Here is a 20,119-nt window from a genome sequence, read left to right as displayed (position 1 = left end):
TGATGTGCTGGGCTCAAAAGTTTAGCTGGTGAGGACCATACACTAGATCTTGAGAATAATGGGTCCTCAAGCGGTCCCCTGCCTCTTTTTTCGAGCAGGACATAGCCCAGTTGAGCCTCCTGGAAGATGCCATTCCCAGAACAGGCTGTTATGACATAACGAGATCTTGGAATGAGATTTTTCTTGCCACTCAGGTCACCTGAGATCCCAATATGATAACCATCAAGATTCAAAAATGAACTTTCTGACCTGGAGCAGGAGGAGTCATCATGCTCATGGACATCCACCACAACAAGGGCCAGAAAGGTGGGGCACAAGAACCCCAAGAGCCAGGACATCTACCTAAGGATGCTGGTCAAGCTGTACAGGTTTCTTGTCAGACGTACCAACTCCACCATCAACCAAGTGATGCTGAAGAGGTTGTTCATGACTTGCACCAAGCAGCTGCCTGGATGATCTGGAAGATGAAGCTGCCTGGCCGGGAGGGCAAAACTGCTGTGGTTGTAGGGTCTATACCTGATGATGTGTATGCAGGAGGTGCCCAACTGAAGGTGTGTGCACTTCATGTGAGCAGCTGTACCAGGGGCAAGATGCTCACCTTCAGCCAGCTGGCCCTGGACTCCCACAGAGCTGTGGCACCATCCTACTCTCTGGCCCTCCAAAGGGCCAAGCGGTGAAAGGCACTTCAGTAAGGCCCCAGGAACCCCTCACAGCCACACCAAACCCTACCTATGCTCCAAAAGTCAGAGGTTTGAGTGCAGAGAGGCCAACGTGCCAGCCGCAGCTGCAAGAACTAACCCCTCATCCTACTTTGTCATTAAAAAGATTTTGGATCCTGAAAAAATATATATAAGATTAAAAAATGAGTATGACAGCACACCCCAAGGTGCAGGTTTTCAAGGGAAAAGGTTCATGTGCCTTCGGTCTTGGCCTTCATCCAGACCAAGAATAGGGAAAAAGGTCAGAGAGGGCACAACAGGGAGAGGATGGAGAAGAGGTTCCCTTGGAGAGAGCTGTTAGTTCTCTCTGCCTTCAGGGGAGGCTAGAGGCGCTGCAGGAGAACATTGAAAAATGGTCCCTGTAGGAGGGAGACACAGAGACCTGGTGTCCTAGCCATGCCTGAGAAAGTGACTTGCTATCTAGGTGCTGGAACCAGGAGAGTGCTGGGTGGATTTGGATTGTGTTTCCAGAGTTTTTAGGGAAGGGATGCAATTGTTTCCTGCGCACAACATGCGAGCCATACCAGAAAGAGGACCATCATGTGGTTGGGTCATCATAGACTTTGTCCGAAAGTGCCTGTAGGAGGAGTGAAGGGATTTTGGCAGGAAGACAAGATGTGCTGCATCCTCCTCCCCCCATGCCTCAAGTCACAGCAGAAATGGAGTCATGTCTATGAGTGTCAAGGGAACTGCAGGTCCCAGAAGGGGACCTTGGAAAATCCCAGGATTTGACCCCATGAGAAGTGTCTTGCCTTGGTCCACCAAAGGGTGCTTTCTTTGGCCAAAGGCCAGGCTCAGGCCAAAGCTGTCCTATCCTCTTACTCCTCCTTCCAGCCATGGCTTTGAGAGAGAGAGAGAGAAGAATCAGGATAGGAGAAGTCAACAATAAAGTCCCATTTCTATTATGCCATGAGTCATACTTACTCAACATGCTAGTTACATAAATCAGAAAAGGTGTTGCCTGTTTTTCATTTGTTTATTTTCAAACATCTTTACTAATAAACATCTTTACTTTTCTCTTGGAGCCTGACCATATACCTACTTTTCCATTCCTTCTTTCTGCATCTCAACATTTTGTGTCAGCCTCTATGATAGTATGCCACCTTGTATTACAACTGATTGCTTACCAGTATTCCTCACATTAAGAGATGATTTCCTTATGGGCAGGAACTGTATCTTATTCATGGTAATATTCTCTGAAACCAGCACAGTGATGGCATGTGGTTGGTATGCAGTCAATTCTTGTTAAATGAATGTATGCATGTTGATAAAAAGAACTTGGCAAAAGGAAGACATTTGCAGGGTGAGGCAAAAGTAGGTTTACGGCTGTGAGTACATGAAGCACAGAATTTATTCTTGTGTTATTATTTATTAACTATTGCGTCATTTTCCATATGCACAACTGTAAACCTACTTTTTGTCCCATCCTGTATTTATAACTTTTTGGATCTCAAAATTTCACCAGCTGGGCTGTGCCCATAGATTCTACTTGTAGCTCCAATCATGCTCCCTGAAGACCTGAGTAGCTCCTTGCCCACTTGGGTTTGTTCAGGGGAATCCCAGTTATATCCACGAGACAGCACATCCCTAAGAAGGGAAAGAGACATGGGAGAGGACAAGCTCTCCATCAGGGTAAATAAAAAATGGGAGCTGAGCCACGCCTGCTCAATTTCAACAGAACCCTCTGTTGTACAGGGAACAGTGGAGAAATTGTTCATCTACATCTCATTCTTTGTAGAAATGTTCTGACTGCAAATTCAGTGTCAGCTTTGATTTCCTGCCCTGGGAGGAGACTTGGTCAAAAGGCACAAAGTGGGCCTGTGCAGAGGCAGACGGATTGTGAGGTTGGATAAGAGGAGACCCTCACACTTCATCTTTGTTCCGTCGTGGAACTTCTAGCACAGGGGTGGTGAGCCCAAGCCAGCCCAGCCCTAGCCTTGGGCTCTGCTGAGAACCCCATCCCTACTTGGAACCACAACAAGGTCACAGGCGGAAGGACGAAGGTCAGACCAGGCCTGAGGTCAGTGCCCCAGTCCTTTGCTTGCTTCTTGGAAAGGAACAAGCACAGAGAGGCCCTGAAGTGATGGGAGTCTGAGGACCTGAGGGCAGGCAAACGAGAGGTAGAATTCACCCAACTGTTCCAGGTCCCCTTACCAGCGGACACCAACTAAAATAACCTGGAAAAGGCACTTGCAGAGCAAAAGCAAAACCAGTTGCTGTCTCAAAGCTAATTTTAAGAATGTTTTTTTCTCTTGAAATTTCATCACCATGACTCATCGCTCTGCATGCCAAGATTCTGAAACTCTGAGTCAGACTGGGCCCTGGGAGTTGAAGCTCAATGGGGAGTTTTACCTAAATAAAGCCTGCAAGCCCAGCCTACTGTGATAGATGAGTTAGAAATTTGCTAATTCAGCAGTGCACATGCCTTTTTACCTCTGCTGTTCACAGAGTTGCCCACAAGTTCCTGGTGTGATGTTTTATCTTAGACGTGAGATCCCCCTTCCTTTTCCTTGAAACTTCAGTTAGTATGTTTCCATATCTTCCCTCCTAATTTCCACAATCTGGTCATCACTGTTATAGGTGCTTCTTGTTGATACTTGCAGCTGGAACAGGTGTGATGGTAAACCACAAATTTCAGAAAGAATCCATGGTCCCCTTCTCTAAATACCAACCAAAGGGAATGACATTTACATCTGAAGCTTAGAAAGTCAGACATGGAAAGAGCCTCGGCTCACATCATCCGCCCTCCCTGTCATTATATAGATAAGAGAGCCAAGACTCAGAAATGTCAACCAACTTGCCCAAGATGACACAAGCAGAAAGAAAAGTTAGACAAAAGCCAGGATCTTTTGTTCACGTCTTAGTCTCTTGACTATACTGCCTCCATTTTTTTAAAAAAACTGTATGTCCAGATTAATCCCTAGACTTGAAAAAACCCACAGCTGAGTATTGGGGGTAGAGAAGATCTATAGGGATGAGAGAAGAGACAATGTTCAGGGCTGACTTCCTGTTCCTTGGTGTCCCTTGAGCTCCAGATCAGTGACCTGAGGAGATAATTGCCACAACCATGGTGGCAGGAGGCCTAGAATAGGCCCTGGAGGAAAAGGTTGCTGGTAGGAAATGGACTGAAGGCAGGGACCCAATCTTTTTTTTTGTTTGTTTGTTTGTTTCGTTAATCTTCACCCAAGGGTACTTTTTCCATTGATTTTTAAAGAGAGTAGAACAGCCAAAACCGGTTTGGCTCAGTGGATGGAGCGTCGGCCTTCAGACTGGGGGGGGGGGGGGGGGGGGGTCCCAGGTTCGATTCCGGTCGGGGGCATGTGCCTGGGTTGCGAGCACATCCCCAGTGGGAGATGTGCAGGAGGCAGCTGATCGATGTTTTTCTCTCATCAATGTTTCTAACTCTCTATCTCTCTCCCTTCCTCTCTGTAAAAGAGTAATAAAATATATTTTTTAAAAAAATAAAGAGAGTAGAACAGAAGGCGGGAGAGGGAGAGAGAAAGAGGGAGAGAGAAACATCAATGTGAGAGAGATACATTGATTGATTGCCTCCCTCATGCACCCCAGTTGGGGCCTGAGATTGAACCTGCAACCCAAGTACATGCCCTGAACCGGGAATCAAACCCAAGACACTTCAATGGGTGGACCAATGTTCTAACCATTGAGTAACGGCAGCCAGGACAGGACCCAATCTTGACTCAAGGATGGTGGTAGTGGGAGGTTAACCAAAGCAACAGAGTCAAGATACTTTGGCTTCTCAGCTGTCCTTGAACACATGATATTGCCATCCATGTTGAGATGAGGGGGCGGGGCATGTAGTCAGGTGTAGTAAGACTGGCTTTGGCATCAGGCTATTGAAGTCAGAACTTTTTTGGCTGCAACGGGCCCATTCACTCAAGCTCAGAAGGAAAGGATTGTTGTGGGATTCAAAGACCTCACAGGGGCCAAAGGATAGGTGGGCCATATGCAGCCAGGACTCCTTGGGCCTAAAATCAGGACTCTGTCAGGAGCCAAAGGGGCTAGCTCTGAGACAGTATAGGGGTAACACTGACTCCATCTTGGCTGAAGAAAAAGAAACACCGATCAGCTGCCTCTGCCTACACCCCAACCATCTTAAAGGCCAGACTCCTTGCTTTCAATAAAATTTCATGATTGAAATTAACCTAGTCACATCCTTAAAAAATGAATGTATGATGCTAACATCCTTTCTTAACATCATGGTCTGCAAAATAGTTGTTTTGTCAATTAAATGGTAACTAGAATATTTGTGCAAGTATCTGAAGGGTCCACTGACCATGAAAAACATCTGTGACTAGGAAAACACCAGATGACAATCACAAGAAAACTGACCTCATCCCCATTCCCAAGCCCTGCACCCTCCCCAAAGCCCCTACATAAGCCATCCACAGAGCCCTTCAGGAGCTCAACTTCTCTTTTCTGGTCAACTCCCCAGTGTATAAGCTCTTTCGATAAGCTCTATAGAATTGATCTTATACTGAGTTCAGGGCTCATTTCTATGACATTAAGACTCAAGAACCTGGCATTCATCCTGCCAATGTGACTCAATGGCTGAGTGTCGACCTATGAACTAGGAGGTCACATTTCAATTCCAGATCAGGCCACATGCTGGATTGCAGGCTGGATCCCCAGTAGGGAGCGTGCAGGGGGCAGCTGATCAATGATTCTCTCTCAGCATTGATGTTTCTATCTCTCCCTCTCCCTTCTTCTCTGAAATAAATAATAATAATAATAATAATAATAATAATAATAAAAGAACCTGACATTCAAGAACCAGTAACAATTCCAGGCTCCATTCTCTTTGGTTTTGTGTTCCTGCCCCTGATCCCCCTGATCTCTTTCTCACTCTCTGTCTCTTGATGTTTCTCTCTGATTTTATACTCATTCTCTCTGACATCCCTGCTTCCCTCTGTGTATTTGCTGTCTTCCCCTCTCTGCTGCCCACAGTCCTCACTGTAGTTTGCACGTGGTCCAAAATGGCTGCCCCTGTATTGAGTCCTTCTTAACCTTTAGCTCAGCTTCCAGAAGGAACTGGCTGTGTTTTTTCCAGCTTCTAAAATCGTAAGAGACAAGTCAAATGGGCCCAGGTCACATTTTTGAGCCTGGTCACACAACATAGGCTGCTGGCCATCCCAAGGATTAGCTGTCTTTGTGTCAGATGCCCAGGCCTTATCCAATTGCTATGGCCACAGGGCAGGGTCTCCAGGCCACAGACAATCAGCAGGGAGTGGGAGCAGTATAGACTATGGAGGTTTGTCAACACCCAGAATATCGAGCTACATATTCCAGCTTTGCTGCTTATAGGACTTGTGACCGTGGGCAAAACTCCTTATGTCTCTGGACCTTACTTTCCTTATCTGTAAAATGAGGGAAATGATACCTACTTGACAAGGCTGTTGAGAAGCCCAGATAAATATAATATCTAATCAACCCATGCCTTGCACATGGCACATAGTTGCTGTTATCGACCAGTGTTGCTAGCATTTAAGAGAACTGAGTCTTGGGCATACACAGCACATTGTGGCCCGCTGCCTTTTGAACTTCTCCCTCTTTCGTCTTTCTCCATTTGGAATCTTTTTTCTTTCCCTTTTTGATGTTTCTTAATTTTCCCCTTGTCAGTAACCCAACGCTTGAAGATTTCACAACAGGATGCCCTGGAGCCAATGCTTTCCATTTGGATCTGCCTTACATGCTCTGCCTTGTTGTCCATAATGTTAAAGGGGTGGAGGGTGCCGTTTACTGTATGGAATAACGCTGTGATCTGTTTTTCTGAAAATTGTTCCAACGAAGGAAGGAAGTTGTCTGGGATGACACTGCTGGCTTTGAAAACGTAAATATGAAGCTTTGTGCTGTTGTTTGGCAACATTCCCAACTCCCCCCCCCCCCCCCCCCCCCCACACACACCACCACCCCACCCTCCAAGAAGCTCAGGCCAAGCGAGAGCCAGCTACAGAATGCAGGGATATATTTAATAGGAAGCAAAAATTACTCTAGATGCCAGAAATTGTTATAAACAAATACAGAGCCAAGCATACACAGCCTCTTCTCTCTCCCTATCAGTCCCCTGTCTGTACACATTGCCAAGTCATTGCCTGGGTGAGCTGTGTCCATGAGAATGTCAGGGTGTGACTGGTCTGGGGGAGGAGGTGGGTTACTGAGGTGGGTTACTTGGAAAATGAGGAACAGAGCTACAAATGGAGGGAAGGGTCAATAGGACACGGTGTTGGCAGGCTCATTCTAGGGTAGAGCAGGGAGATGGGATGCAGAAACAGAGGGAGAATCTGTGATAAAAATCTGGGTCATATCAAAAATTGCAATAAAAACTGGGCTGACTTCATAGGCGCGTGAGCTGTGCACTGGCACAGGGTCCCACACTCAGAAGGGCTTCCTGGTTGGTTGAATGCTCTACTAATAATGAATTAAAATTCTTCAGCATTTTTAAACAAGATACAGACCGTACATTTTAATTTTGCACTGGGACTTGAAAATTATGTTTCTGGTCCTAGCCAGGGAGAATTGACCCAAAGACTCACTTTCAGAAATGCAAGCTGGCAGGAAAGAGCCAGGAAGAATGGAGTGACTCTAGGGCAGGGACGGGGCAGCCATCAAGTGATTTTAGAACCTAATAGAACCAGGCAGAGGTCAGTGCCCAGCTGGAACAGGTGAGGTCGGTGGCAGCAATCGATTCCCCAGAAACATGTCTGGGGGTGACTTGGCACACAGAGCACTGGCTTTAGTTGGGATAGCTGCCTTGGTGTCAGGTGGCCATCCTTACCCAATCAGCTGTGGCCACAGCAACAGGGTCTGGTGAACACAGCCAATCAACTGGGAGGAAGAGTCGTACAGGCAGTACAGGCAATGGAGGGTCCCCACAGACAGACCTAGATATAGATGTCAGGTTTGCCACTGATGGCTCTTATGACTTTGGGCAAAAGCTCCTTACTTCACTGAACCTTAGTTTCTTCGTCTGTAAAATGAGGTAAACAATAGCTGTTCACAAGATTGATAACGAGATTAGAGGAGATACAGTATATAAAGTTCCTACTACTTTGCTCCACACATGTATATAATCAACCATTACTATTCTAGCCTACTATTGTTTTCAAGGAGCTGGAATTAAGAAAAGTAGATTCTAAGCTCATTGGCTGTGACTTTGGGCAAACCACTTTAATGTCTGAATCTCAATTTCCCCATAACGGAAATAAAAATCCTCATGCCTAAGACAGTGCCTGACACATAGTAGGTATCACTAATATATATTAAGTGAATGAATGAAGCTATGTATCCTGTCATACTGTGATAAGGGATATGAGAGCTATGTGCCTGGCTGCAAAGGGCTTTGCAGCTATATTATCTATTTGTTGACTTCAGAGAATCAGATGTATTAATTACTTTGGGGGGACAAGAAACAAACATATTTGAGAACAACCCCCTCTGAAAATAACTTTCTGTGTGCTTGCCTGCTTGGGTATTTGGGTCAATCTTTTATTACTGGCATCAGCACAGAGCAAAGGAGACCAAATGTAACCAAACTTGGCTGGAAGTCTTTACTAGTACATTGCTCTCCTCTTCCTCCCACCCCAAGCTTTTCTTTTCAGAATAAAAGGAAATGCTATTATCACAGGGGTGACCACAAATCAAAAAGTGTAATTAAAGACAAGACATTCAATCTGCATGTACGTGCATCAAATGGATTCAGAGGTTGCCATTCCTTTTCATTACAGTTCATGAAGCATGAAGAGTATTTAGAGAGGAAAAAAGTCTCATTCATTAGCCGCAGAGCTGCCAAGAGGGGGAACGACTTATGTACAAATGGTATATATAATGCACATATTTTTCTTGCTCTGAGTTTACATATTCCATATGGGATAAAAGGCAACCCCGTGTCACCACCCTGCCAAGCGCCTCGGATGATAAGAGTTCTGGGTTTCAAGGACTGCACATTGAACACTGAGAGGCCAAAGGTCAGCCTCCCCCAACTGGAGAGAACTTGAGATTGAATGGATTCTTAAAGCATTACATACTTTCTGCCTTGAATAATGGAAGTGTTATGTGCTTAACAATTGCTACTGAGGGCAACCTGGCTAAGTCCCCACCAAAACTCTGTGCTCCTCCTTCCAGTGTGTAGGACTCGGGCTTCTCAACAGGGCCTGTTTCCCAGGCCTCTGGCATTAAGTGTGACTGTGTAGGTATCTCTTGAGAATGGGATGCATGTGGAAGTAATGTGTGTACATCTTCTTTGTAGGAATGGAATATAAGTCCTTGGCCCATTATTATTTGGATAGTTTGCCTTTTTCTTATTGAGTTGTAATAGTTCTTTATATATTCTGGTTAGTAGTCCCTTATCAGATACATGATTTGCAAATATTTTCTCCCATTCTGTGGGTTGTCCTCTCACTTTTTAATAGTATTACATGAAGCAGTAAGAATTTAATTGACAAAGTCCAAGTTTTCTATTTTTTTCTTTGGATGCTTATACTTTTGGTGTAAGAACTAGAAAAGGTTAATTCAAGGTCACAGGGATTTATGCCTATATTTTCTTCTAAAACGTTCATACATTTTTAACTCTTACATTTTAAACTTTAAACCAGTTGAATTCAATGTGTATATGATATGAGCCCAAGTTCATTTGCTTGTGGCTATCCAATTGTGCCAGCACCATTTGTTGAAAAGACTATTCTTTCCTTATTGAATAATTTGGCACTTTTGTCAAAATCAGCTGATCAAGGTTTATTTCTGGACTCTTAATTCTATTCTCCTGGTCTATATGTCTACCTTATGCCAGTACCTTGTTGTCTTGATTGCTGTGGTTTTGTAGTATGTTCTGAAATCAGGAAGTATGAGTTCTTCAACTTTGTTTTTTCAAGATTGCTTTGCCTTTTCTGAATCCTTGCAGTTCCATTTGAATATTAGGATCAGCTGTCAATTTCTATTTAAAAAAAGGCAGCTAGAATTTCATTAGGATTGTCTTTTAATAGTGAAAGTTAGTAAAATCACATATATGATTGATATCATTATAATAACCTGGTTATTATTAACAGAAAAGGATTAAAGGGAAGACTAGATAACATTGGCATGCCATTTATCTACTTTGCCAGGAAACTGCAGTTAACATTCTCCAAGCCTGTTTCCTGCAGATCGCTTGGGGAAGAGACTGGGCAATAGATGCACTGAAAAGTCTGAGTGATATGGGAAGATGGTCAGCTGTCAGTCACACCTGGAAGGGAGTCAGTGGCTAGAATAGGGGTGACCACTGCCAGGGAGTGAAATCTGAGATACTTAACTCCTGAACAAAAGAGCCCTGTCTCTCTTGGCTCTTGCTGCTTGCCTGTTCTCCCGTTGCAAGGGGCACACTCCCCTGCATTTGCCCACATGGCTCACAGCCATGTGGGACCCACACAATGGACTGATGGACTAAATCTAGCCTAATGCTACATTGGGCCCAACTCCATCATGGAATAAAAACTCTGGGCACTGGCCCTACTTTTAGCTCTACTTAAGGCCCAGCTGCCCCTTTTTCAGGACTGGGTTAAAGGGCATGGGACTTTATAACCGGAGGAATATAACTCCACAAAAATAGAGCCTTTTACCACATCTCATCCTCCCATGGGGGCCTCCGGAAGTGCTCATTCCAGTGCAGCCCCAGAATCCCACTCCCACTAGCAACAGAGGAATCCCACTTGTGTAATCATCCAATAGCATTATCACTACAAATACGTTATAATTTATTTTTTTAATATATTTTTATTGATTTTAGAGGGACAGGAAGGGAGAGGGAGAGAGAGAAAAAGAAACATCAATCAGCTGCCTCTGCCCACACCCCATCCAACTGGCAACAAAACCCGCAACTAGGACATGCCCTGACCGGGAGTTGAACTGGTGACCTCTAGGTGCTTGGGATGATGCTCAACCACCTGAGCACACTGGCCAGAATTTATATACAATTTACATAAATTCTATATAAAAATTGAATTTATTTTTTATATTTGTGTATTCTGTCTAAATTTTTTTTTCAGTTCCCCTTTTCTGTTTTTAATTACTTTTTCAAAGTTTTCTTTGTTTTTGCTTTTTCTTCCAGTGTTTAGATTTCCAGTTCCATGAAAGTTAGAATGGCGCACCCCTTTTGTAGTATATCAGTCTCTGAATATAAGGCCAGTTGAGGAAATAGGACTTCCAGCAAATAAGGCAGGTGGATATTTACAGTATTAATTGTAAAAATAAAAGTGATGTGATCATATTTGTGTACCAAGTTTATGGAACATTCACACTGCATAAAAATGGAGATAATAATCCCATTTTCTGTGTCACCGGAGAATAGGAGGTAAAAAGGGAAATGTAATCCAGTTCTATTTTGTTGGTGTTTATCTTAAGCTAGTTATAGCTCTATTTAAGGGATTGATTTGAACTAATTCTCAAAGCCTTCAAGTTATGAATTAGTTAAAGTGACTGGATGAATTTCAGGCACAAGAAAACATATAGGCCTGTCTCTAGGTCAATATTGACTTTTCCCTATTTGTAAAATTTTCTTACTGCACTGAAGCTCTCTGAGCAGATAAAAAGCCACAGGCAAGATAAAGGACAGTGTAGCTGCCTCCTTCAGGGGTTCAAAATACCTTTTCTAACCAAGATTCATGAGAAACCTATGTACTTTCCTCTACACCAAAAGAGGGAAAATCATATCTGTTTAATAGTAGGTTTAGATTTTGTTTTAGATCAAAATCTTGATTACATATCTTAGCTTTTTACTTCTTTTCTCCTCTACACATCCAGTTCCTTCTCCTCTCCTGCTATTTCATGTCACATTTCATTGGTTAATTCATTTTTTTCATTCACGTCTACAGTCAAACTTTATCAAATGCTTATAAAAATGGCAGGTACTGATGATACAAAGATGAACAAAAGGTATTTTCTTCCCTCCAAAGCATAAGAGCTGGTTCTTAAAGGATGAATGGTAGGAATTTTATGTAAATGGAGGGACTTTGGGCAGAGTGAAAAGTATGTAGAGAATTCTTCTTTGTCTTCCTTTTCTAATATGTTGGGATGACTTTGGAGTACTAGGTGATGGCAAAGAGATCTCAGGAAAACCTGTTTACTAAGAAAATTATAGGAAATTCATCTGTTGGCTGACCCTTCAGTGTGGGAAAGAGCCCTGCTGCTTAGGCTCCATCTCCACCATTGGCATACTGTCAGTTGCTTCCTAAAAGGAGTGTCAGAAGTATCAGAGGGTGAAAACAAAGTGGGTGAGGGATGGAGATAACCTTCAAATTAAATCATTAACTCCTAATCATTGATTTAGACTAAACCATAATCCTCTAAGACCAACTTTGCTTTTTAGGCAGAAAAATCCTACCTAGGGCTGGGCAGACCCAAGTTCTGTGGGGTTGGATGATTATGATACAACTAGAGGCCCAGCACACGAAATCGCATAAGACCCAGACCTCCCTGTGCTGCAGGACCCTGGACTCCCTCCTGCCGCCACCGTGGGACCCCGGAGTCCTGCCCACTGACCCCACGGAACCCATCAATGCACCTCCTGGTGAGTCTGGTCATTGGTCATTACAGTGTTACAATCACAGGCCTTTTATAATATAGATTGGTAGATGAAGAGAGGCTCTTGGGACCTTGGAAGGGGCCCATGCGAGTGCAGAGCCATCTGAAGCTTGCCTTTCACTAGTTTGATAAGTCTACCTTTGGCCAGAGGGAAACATTTGGGTTTTTCATGCATGTCTAGGCCATGAAGTCACTGGGATTTTTTTTCCAGCATGTTTCACAGGAGGTATCCCACCCAGGTATCCTCATGGCATATCCTTCGATATCAATTTTATTCAAGCCTCTTGGGCACCAAAGTTTTTAGGACCCTGGGTTGCAATTGATCAAGAAGAGTGTGTTAAATAGTACACAGACCTCAGGATGCTAGTCTCTTTTCTGGGATTGTTGCTATACCTCATAAGAACAAGCATCATCATTCCTTCCATGGGCTGTGAAGGCTGTGAACCTGTGCAAGCCTCAGAGCCACCTGCATAATCCGGGTCCTCTTTCTGGGCAGAGTATATGCTTTGCTCTGGGGTGTAGGGCATGTTCCCACATATGTTTATATGTTAATCGACTTGAGCTCTGGATTAAAGATAGAATCACCTTGAGGACAGGCTGCGCTGTTGGTGCTTGCAGGAGTTTAAATGGCCAACTTGGGACCCAATACTCTGTTGAATTTAGGCGGGGAGAATGACATATAAAATGTTTCTCTCTCTCACCAAAAAAAAAAACCCAGGGTTAATCTTTATAAGAAGGAGGAGCCCTATGATGACTGGCAAGGAAAGAATGTCTGAGGAAAATGGTGATTTTCTAATTCACTTAATATCTCACTTCTACTTGATTTCCTTCCTTTTCTAGGAACTTTGTGTGGCATTGTATGTGTGTGGTCACTTTGTTATGCATGAGTCAAGGACATTGTAGATTCTAAGCACTGATGGGAGCTGGGGCTGCACAGGAGCTCAAGAAACGGGCTTGGCCTTACAAGGAGTGTTCAGCAGAGAATTTGACCACAAAAGGGTGATGTTGAGCAAACTGCTTAAAATCTATATGCCTGTTTCCTCATCTGTTCATTGAGATTAAGGCTAGTACTTTCCTCAAAGTGTTGTAAAATTACAAGAGATAATATATGTAAAGTACATGGAAAGATGATTGATACAAATGTTGAATATTAAGGATATTTTGAGTTACAAAGGATTTACAAGGGTTTGGGGAGTACAAAGAAATAGAAGAGAAGGAAGTTTTTATGTCTGGATGGTTAGTGACTAGGGACAGTGATGGCGAACCTATGACACGTGTGTCAGAGGTGACACACGAACTCATTTTTTTGGTTGATTTTTCTTTGTTAAATGGCGTTTAAATATATAAAATAAATATCAAAAGTATAAGTTTTTGTTTTACTCTGGTTGCAAATATCAAAAAATTTCTATATGTGACATGGCACCAGAGTTAAGTTAGGGTTTTTCAAAATGCTGACACGCCAAGCTCAAAAGGTTCGCCATCACAGGACTAGGATGTGATTTAGGGTGGACATGAGGATGAACTTGAGGATGGGTGGGTGGATGGATGGGTGGATAGATGGATCCGTGCAGACTAATGACAGGGTATGAGAGGGATTGGCCCAAGAGCTGTTGTTCTATCTGTCCTCAGCAGAAACTGTTTTCATGTCCTTCATGTCATCCACAGGATTGACAGAGTGTAACAAAACACTGGGGTGAGGAACTTTCTTTCTTTACTTTTCTGCATAACCTACAATGAGTAATTCCAGTACAGTGAGATCGAAACACACCAGGGTTTGGGGAGGGAGAGCCAGACAGAGAAGCAACATAAACAATCCAAAATATTGATCGCATGGGTCAAATGACTCACCTCAGGTCACCCAACTATGTATTCAAACAATGATGAATGAAATTCAATGTGTGACACTCTCCCACAATACATCGAAGGTTACACCCAATTCCTTGCATACAAACTATGGCCCGACCTCTTTCTTTTGACTCAAGAAAGCATATCAGTCAACTATTGTGTGACAGTGATGTTATTCTAAGCAGAAACTTAAGTCTACTGCAATGTATTTTTTAAGAAAAACTTGCAAACATTTACCTATTATTTCTAATAAATTACTTGTGATGATGTCCACAGAGAACAATCCACTTCTGTGTCATGACACCTCAACTGAGAATGCTGCCTGACCCCACCATTTCTCAAGGTGTGTGGTACGACAGTGAAGACCCACCAAGTTACCCACCCCATGATACTGACCAAACACCCAGGCATTGTTTGGAAAACACCCCCCACGGGCAGTGGACGGGCACGAGTCCTTTGTCAACAGATGCCATGTTCACATTTCAGTCCCCATCAAGAGCTCAAGTCCTGCCATTTCTCCTCAAGGCTTCACTCTTGTCCAGACCAGACCTCGCTCTCCAGAGTAAATCTCTAATAATGCTCTTGCCATGCCCTCTGTATTCCAGTAGGCTTATGGTTTTGCTGTTCCCATCTTCACAAAACCTGAGCTTCAGCTTAATCCTACGTTTCACCTTCTCTGTTTTCCAGCTAGCCCTGCAAGTGCTGCTAGAGAGGATCCCTTGACCATGCCGGCTGGTGCTATGACAAATCCACAGCTTCTGACCTGGCTGGGCTTCAGTATTAGTTGGCAATGCTTTCCTGTGTTCCTGCTTTCTTCATGAGGAGAGGTGAAATAACTTCACTTACTCCTCTCTGAAGTATGAACTCTATAGTCCATATTGCTGCATCTAAACAGGCCTCTGGGTAAAACAGAAATCCCTTGAAACAAAAAAAGAAAAAAGCAGAATGGTAGAACTGTTAGCTTTAATATTATATAAGTTTACATTTACTGGATATGGCAATGTAAAGATGATTGCCAGCAATATGCTATAGGAAGATTTTTGTCTAATAGTGCTGTTGCATAGTCAAAATTATAGATCAAGTGTTTAAATATACTACAGTAAAGAAGCTTTGTATTCTGCTACAGCAGAAGAATATCAGAAAGAAAGAGGAAAATAACTTTGGTGTTAAGGGAGAATTTTAAATTAGAAGAAATAGCCAATAACAATATAACAATGATTACTACTTTATTAAAAATGCTAGGAAATGCTTTACCGCTATTGGTTTATTTGCTAGTCACAATCTCCCCAAAAGTGGATATTATTAGCCCCATTTGAGGTGGAAAAATTAAAGCACTGAGAGGTTTAGGAACTTTCCCAGGGTTCACAGCAAGAAAGCGGCATAGCCAGGATTCTCGTTTGCATGGTGGCAGAAGAAATGCGAACACTGACGAGCTCTTTGCTTTGGCCCATTCATTGTTAATTTTTTAAAGCATTTTATGCCAATTACTCAGGATTCCTTGCTGGCTTCCAAAATTAAGAGAATATTGTGAATCCAGGAGCTCTAAGATGCTCTCATTTTAGCTCTCAACTATAGCAATTGTTCCGTGTCCTGACCACAGGAAGTACTAGCTTTGGCAGCCCAGAGTGCCCAGGGCTCATAGCCATTTCCAATTCCCCAGAAATGCTGAAGACTAGAATGTAAATAGTCCTTCAATATGAAACAGAGCAGGGCAAATACATCCCTAGGCATACACAGGCTAGAAAGTTTGCTTGATACACAGAGCTCTCCTAGCAAACACAGCAAAACAAACATGGCTCTGAGAGGCAGAGAGGAGAATGGGGCTGGAGAAAGTCTGATCACACCAAGACATGTATCCATCTGAACATCCGGTTCCCTGGAGAGGTGCGAGGAGGAACCTGGGAGGCCAGATCTGCCTCCTTCAGACACTTGCTGCACTGATTTTGGCCTGGACGACAATTTGAGCAGTGAAAGCCACTTGGGAGGCCTTTGTTTGGCTATATCACAATTGGGCAAACAAGATAAAAACACCTTGCATGTTGACATTGATCTCAGCTGGGTTAAAAGAAAAAAAGACAAATATTAAATCAAGTTGCTTCTAACCACTGAGGTCCACAAGCAACGCTCAGACTAATGAAAACTCAGACTAATGAAATCTAGACAAAGGGAAACTGGGGGACTCTTTGCCCAGGGGAACTCCATGGTACTTCCTTAGATAAAGGCTGCCTCCAATAAGGGTTCTATGAGTTAAGAGGAGGAAATTCGTTGCCACCATTTACCAATACACACTACCTCCATGATCTTCACACCCACCCCAGCTAATGAATCTATTAATACACAGTTGACTTCTTCAGTGATTGTTGATTGATTGGTACTAAAATCTTGAGTGTAGGCAGTTGATTATGAAGAGATAGAACCCTCAGTCCTCATGGTTTTTTATTTACTAAAATAGAAAGTGGCCCGGCTGGCATGGCTCATTTCATTGACATATGAACCAGGAGATCACGGTTTGATTCCCAGTCAGGACACATACTCAGGCTGCAGGCTCAATCCCCAGTGAGCGGCATGCAGGAGGCAGCCGATCAATGATTCTCATCATTGATGTTTCTATCTCTCCCTCTCCCTTCCTCTCTAAAAATCAATAAAAATATATTTTTTTAAAAAAGAAAAGAAAATAACATCATCTGTGGATTGGTTAAATACATTTGAATGGTCAATATTACAAAAAGGCTAATTCTGTAGGTTACAAAGATACAGGTGACGATCAATATACAAAGCACTTCTCACAGTTCTGTCTGTCGTGAGAAGTAATGATTTTCCAGGAAACAGGGAGCAACATATTGTAGAGGGAGCCAAGCATACGGTAAGGTTTCAGGAACTCTACCAGGTCAGGGAAACTGAGATATAGTGTTTCTAGAACATTCTGAACATTTCTTGAGCTTCCTTTATATTCCAGGCACAGTGCTGGGTGCTGGTGGGGAATGAAGATGAAGACACAATCTCTGCGGAAGCATGCAGGTTGGCTGGGGAGTCAGACACATAGACAGACATTTCTATCGGGCATGTAGGTGCAGGGCTCCATGCAAGCACAATTCAGGGGGCTGCTCAGTCCAGGCTTGGGTGCAGGCAAGGAAAGGGGGTCAAGAAATCCTTATTGGGAATGGTGTCTGAGCTGAGTCTTAAAGAGTAAGTAGGAGAGGACCAAATAAAGATAAGGAGTTAAGGGTAAGGGAGTGTGGTCTCACCAGTTCCTGAAGTGGGAGCTGAGGAGATTTTGGAAATGAAGCCAGAGAGAGGACAGGAATCACATAATAAAGAAGTGAGCGTGTGTGTGTGTGTGTGTGTGTGTGTGTGTGTGTGTGTGTGTGAGAGAGAGAGAGAGAAAGAGACAATGTTATTCCTTTTTACAGATGACAAAAGTGATGCTTAAAGATATTAGATCCAATGCCTATGATTTGAAGTCAGACAGTCCCAAATAATGACAGTACCTACTTATTAGGGTGTGGTGAGAATTCAATGAGGCAGTATATTCAAAGCCCTTAACTTCATTTCAGCACATTGTAAGCACTCAGTAATGACAGAAATTAGCTTTTAAACAATTTGCTTAAGATCGCGCAGTAAATGACAGAGTGTGCATCTGACCCCATCTGTGTGCAGTAAACACCCAGAGAGAGCAGCAGTGGGAGTAACATGCCCTGAGTGCCAGAAAGGAGGGGCTAAAAGTTCGGTAGAGAATTTAAAAACTATAATAAACCTGAATTAACGTTGGTCTGCTTTTTATTTTTTTCAATCATGCAGAATTCCAAACATGGTCATTGATAAAATATTCCTCCTGTCAATATCTGTCGTTGGGCAAAGAATTTTTAAACAATTGCCCCGTGGTTACTGCTGAGTTTTAATACTGTATGTGAAAGCCACGGTGGCCTCCGACACACACTGTAAACTAGGGAGCTTGCCCTAGATCGCAGTCAGGGGAGCATACTTTTCAAATGATCACTCCAGCCACTTTGTTTCCATGGTTTAAATATTAGACAGAAAAACATTCCGAATGATCACATAGGATGACAGACTTGAAGTGACTCAAGTTCTGCTTCTTTGTCTTCCAATGACTGTGCTTTCATTGTTTATTCAGAATCTATTGTCTCAACGAGGGAATATGAACTCCCAAAGGGACTGGAAACAGCAACAGCACCCACAGTGTGCTCAAACGATTGTGAGCTGCTAGGAAACTAAGGGGCTCTCTGGATTCACTTCTATTGTAGACAAATGTAGATTAAAGAATAAAGAATAAAAAATAGACTAATTTAAAGCTATTAATTGCAAATCATTTTTTTATATGGAGAAAACTGTTAAAAAGTTATCTGCTCCAGGTTTCAAATACGCTAGGGTGCCCACCTCTGCAGGTCTGTCAGGCTCTAGCAGCGGTTCTCAACCTGTGGGTCGCAACCCCTTTGGCGGTCGAACGACCCTTTCACAGGGGTCGCCTAAGACCATCCTGCATATCAGATATTTACATTACGATTCATAACAGTAGCAACATTACGGTTATGAAGTAGCAACAAAATAATTTTATGGTTAGGTCACAACATGAGGAACTGTATTTAAAGGGCCAGGAGGTTGAGAACCACTGCCTTAGTGCTTAGTGACCATGACAGTTTAGGAAGGATGGTGCCTCTGGAGTAGAGAGCTTTGGATGGAACATTGGATGTGGAGAGATACGAGAGGCAAGGATCAGAATGACCACCAAGGGTGACAGTGAAGATGACCCAGTAGAGAGAGAGCCCTCCAAAAGAGAGGTGGCTTACAGGGTGGGTCAGGAGGCAGCATCAACAATGCTGTTTTTTCCACTTCATGGGTTTGCCCAAGGTAGAGGAGTATAAATTTGCTCTTTGTCTTTTGCAGGCTCGAAGAAATTCCAGAAACAATCCCCAAAGCCTTGAAACTAATTACAGCATTTGATGGGTACTCTTGTACACACATGAGAAGACAAGGCAACATTCTTTTGCAAAGAGAATTTGAGTAAAGTGGGCAAAAACCAGATGATGACAAGATTGTGGTCTCTAGGCATGAAGACCCTATAAACTCTCCTTTTTGGAAGCCTATGTGTATGCCTAGTCTTCCAAATAACTGGATTTTAGAAAATTCATTATGAAAGATCACTGCAGAGTTCACAGATGTGATCTGCAGAACAACAGTGTACTACTCTTGAGATGGTCAATGCCATGAGCCCTTTTTACTATCTAGGGACATGAAAATGAAGTCAATCATTCACCCTACATTTGTTGGGCGTTGACTTTGCCTCTGACACTTCCCTTGACCCTAGAGATGCAGATGCAGTTATGAATGAGAAAAACACAGTCCTTATCCTCACTGGGATTAAAGTCTAGCAGTAGTGACAGGTCTTAAACAAAGTATTACATGTATAATAACAAATTAAATGATTTCAAGTGGGCAAAGTATTGTGATGAGTCTATGGAAGCTATGGAAGCTTAGATGCTATGGAAGCACATGGTGAGGTGAGGGTCAAAGAAGCCTTAACTAACCACCCCATAATTAGATAGGGTACAAAATGCAATGGGTTGGTGGAATTCAACCATGGAAAATCTTAGTGGGAAATCAAAAGAAATGTAGGGCTAGGACTAACACACTAGATCATATACTCACAAGTGAAATCCCTGACATTTGCCATGAGTGGCTATGAGAAGCTCTTTGGCACACTCAGACTGAGATACATTTAGGAGTGACTTACACTCACATAACTTCATCTTGGGGAAATCAATCATTTCTAGAAGAAAACACATTTTCAAATGGCACACAGGCAGTTAATACACAGTGACAGCAACATGTATGGTAGAAGAGCCAACATTGGCCCAAATACTTTCAGTGAGGACTAGATAAAATTGGTACTGGAACAAGGGTCCTAGGAAAAGCCAAATATACTTACAGATGTTCCCTGACTTATGATGGTTTCACTTAGCAATTTTTTT

General features: G+C 43.0%; 1 pseudogene; it reads left to right on the top strand.

Annotated features, from left to right (window-relative positions):
* The first annotated feature begins 269 nt into the window (after positions 1 to 269).
* On the top strand, positions 270 to 797 carry LOC139018229 (large ribosomal subunit protein eL18 pseudogene; annotated as a pseudogene).
* Positions 798 to 20,119: the final 19,322 nt, after the last annotated feature.

The sequence above is a fragment of the Myotis yumanensis genome, unplaced genomic scaffold (assembly GCF_028538775.1).
Source record: "Myotis yumanensis isolate MYYU_CA2020_CCGP unplaced genomic scaffold, mMyoYum1.0.hap1 SCAF_10, whole genome shotgun sequence".
Classification (NCBI taxonomy): Eukaryota; Metazoa; Chordata; class Mammalia; order Chiroptera; family Vespertilionidae; genus Myotis; species Myotis yumanensis.
Note: the sequence above shows the minus strand (reverse complement) of the source record. Positions and strands in the feature narration are given on the sequence as shown.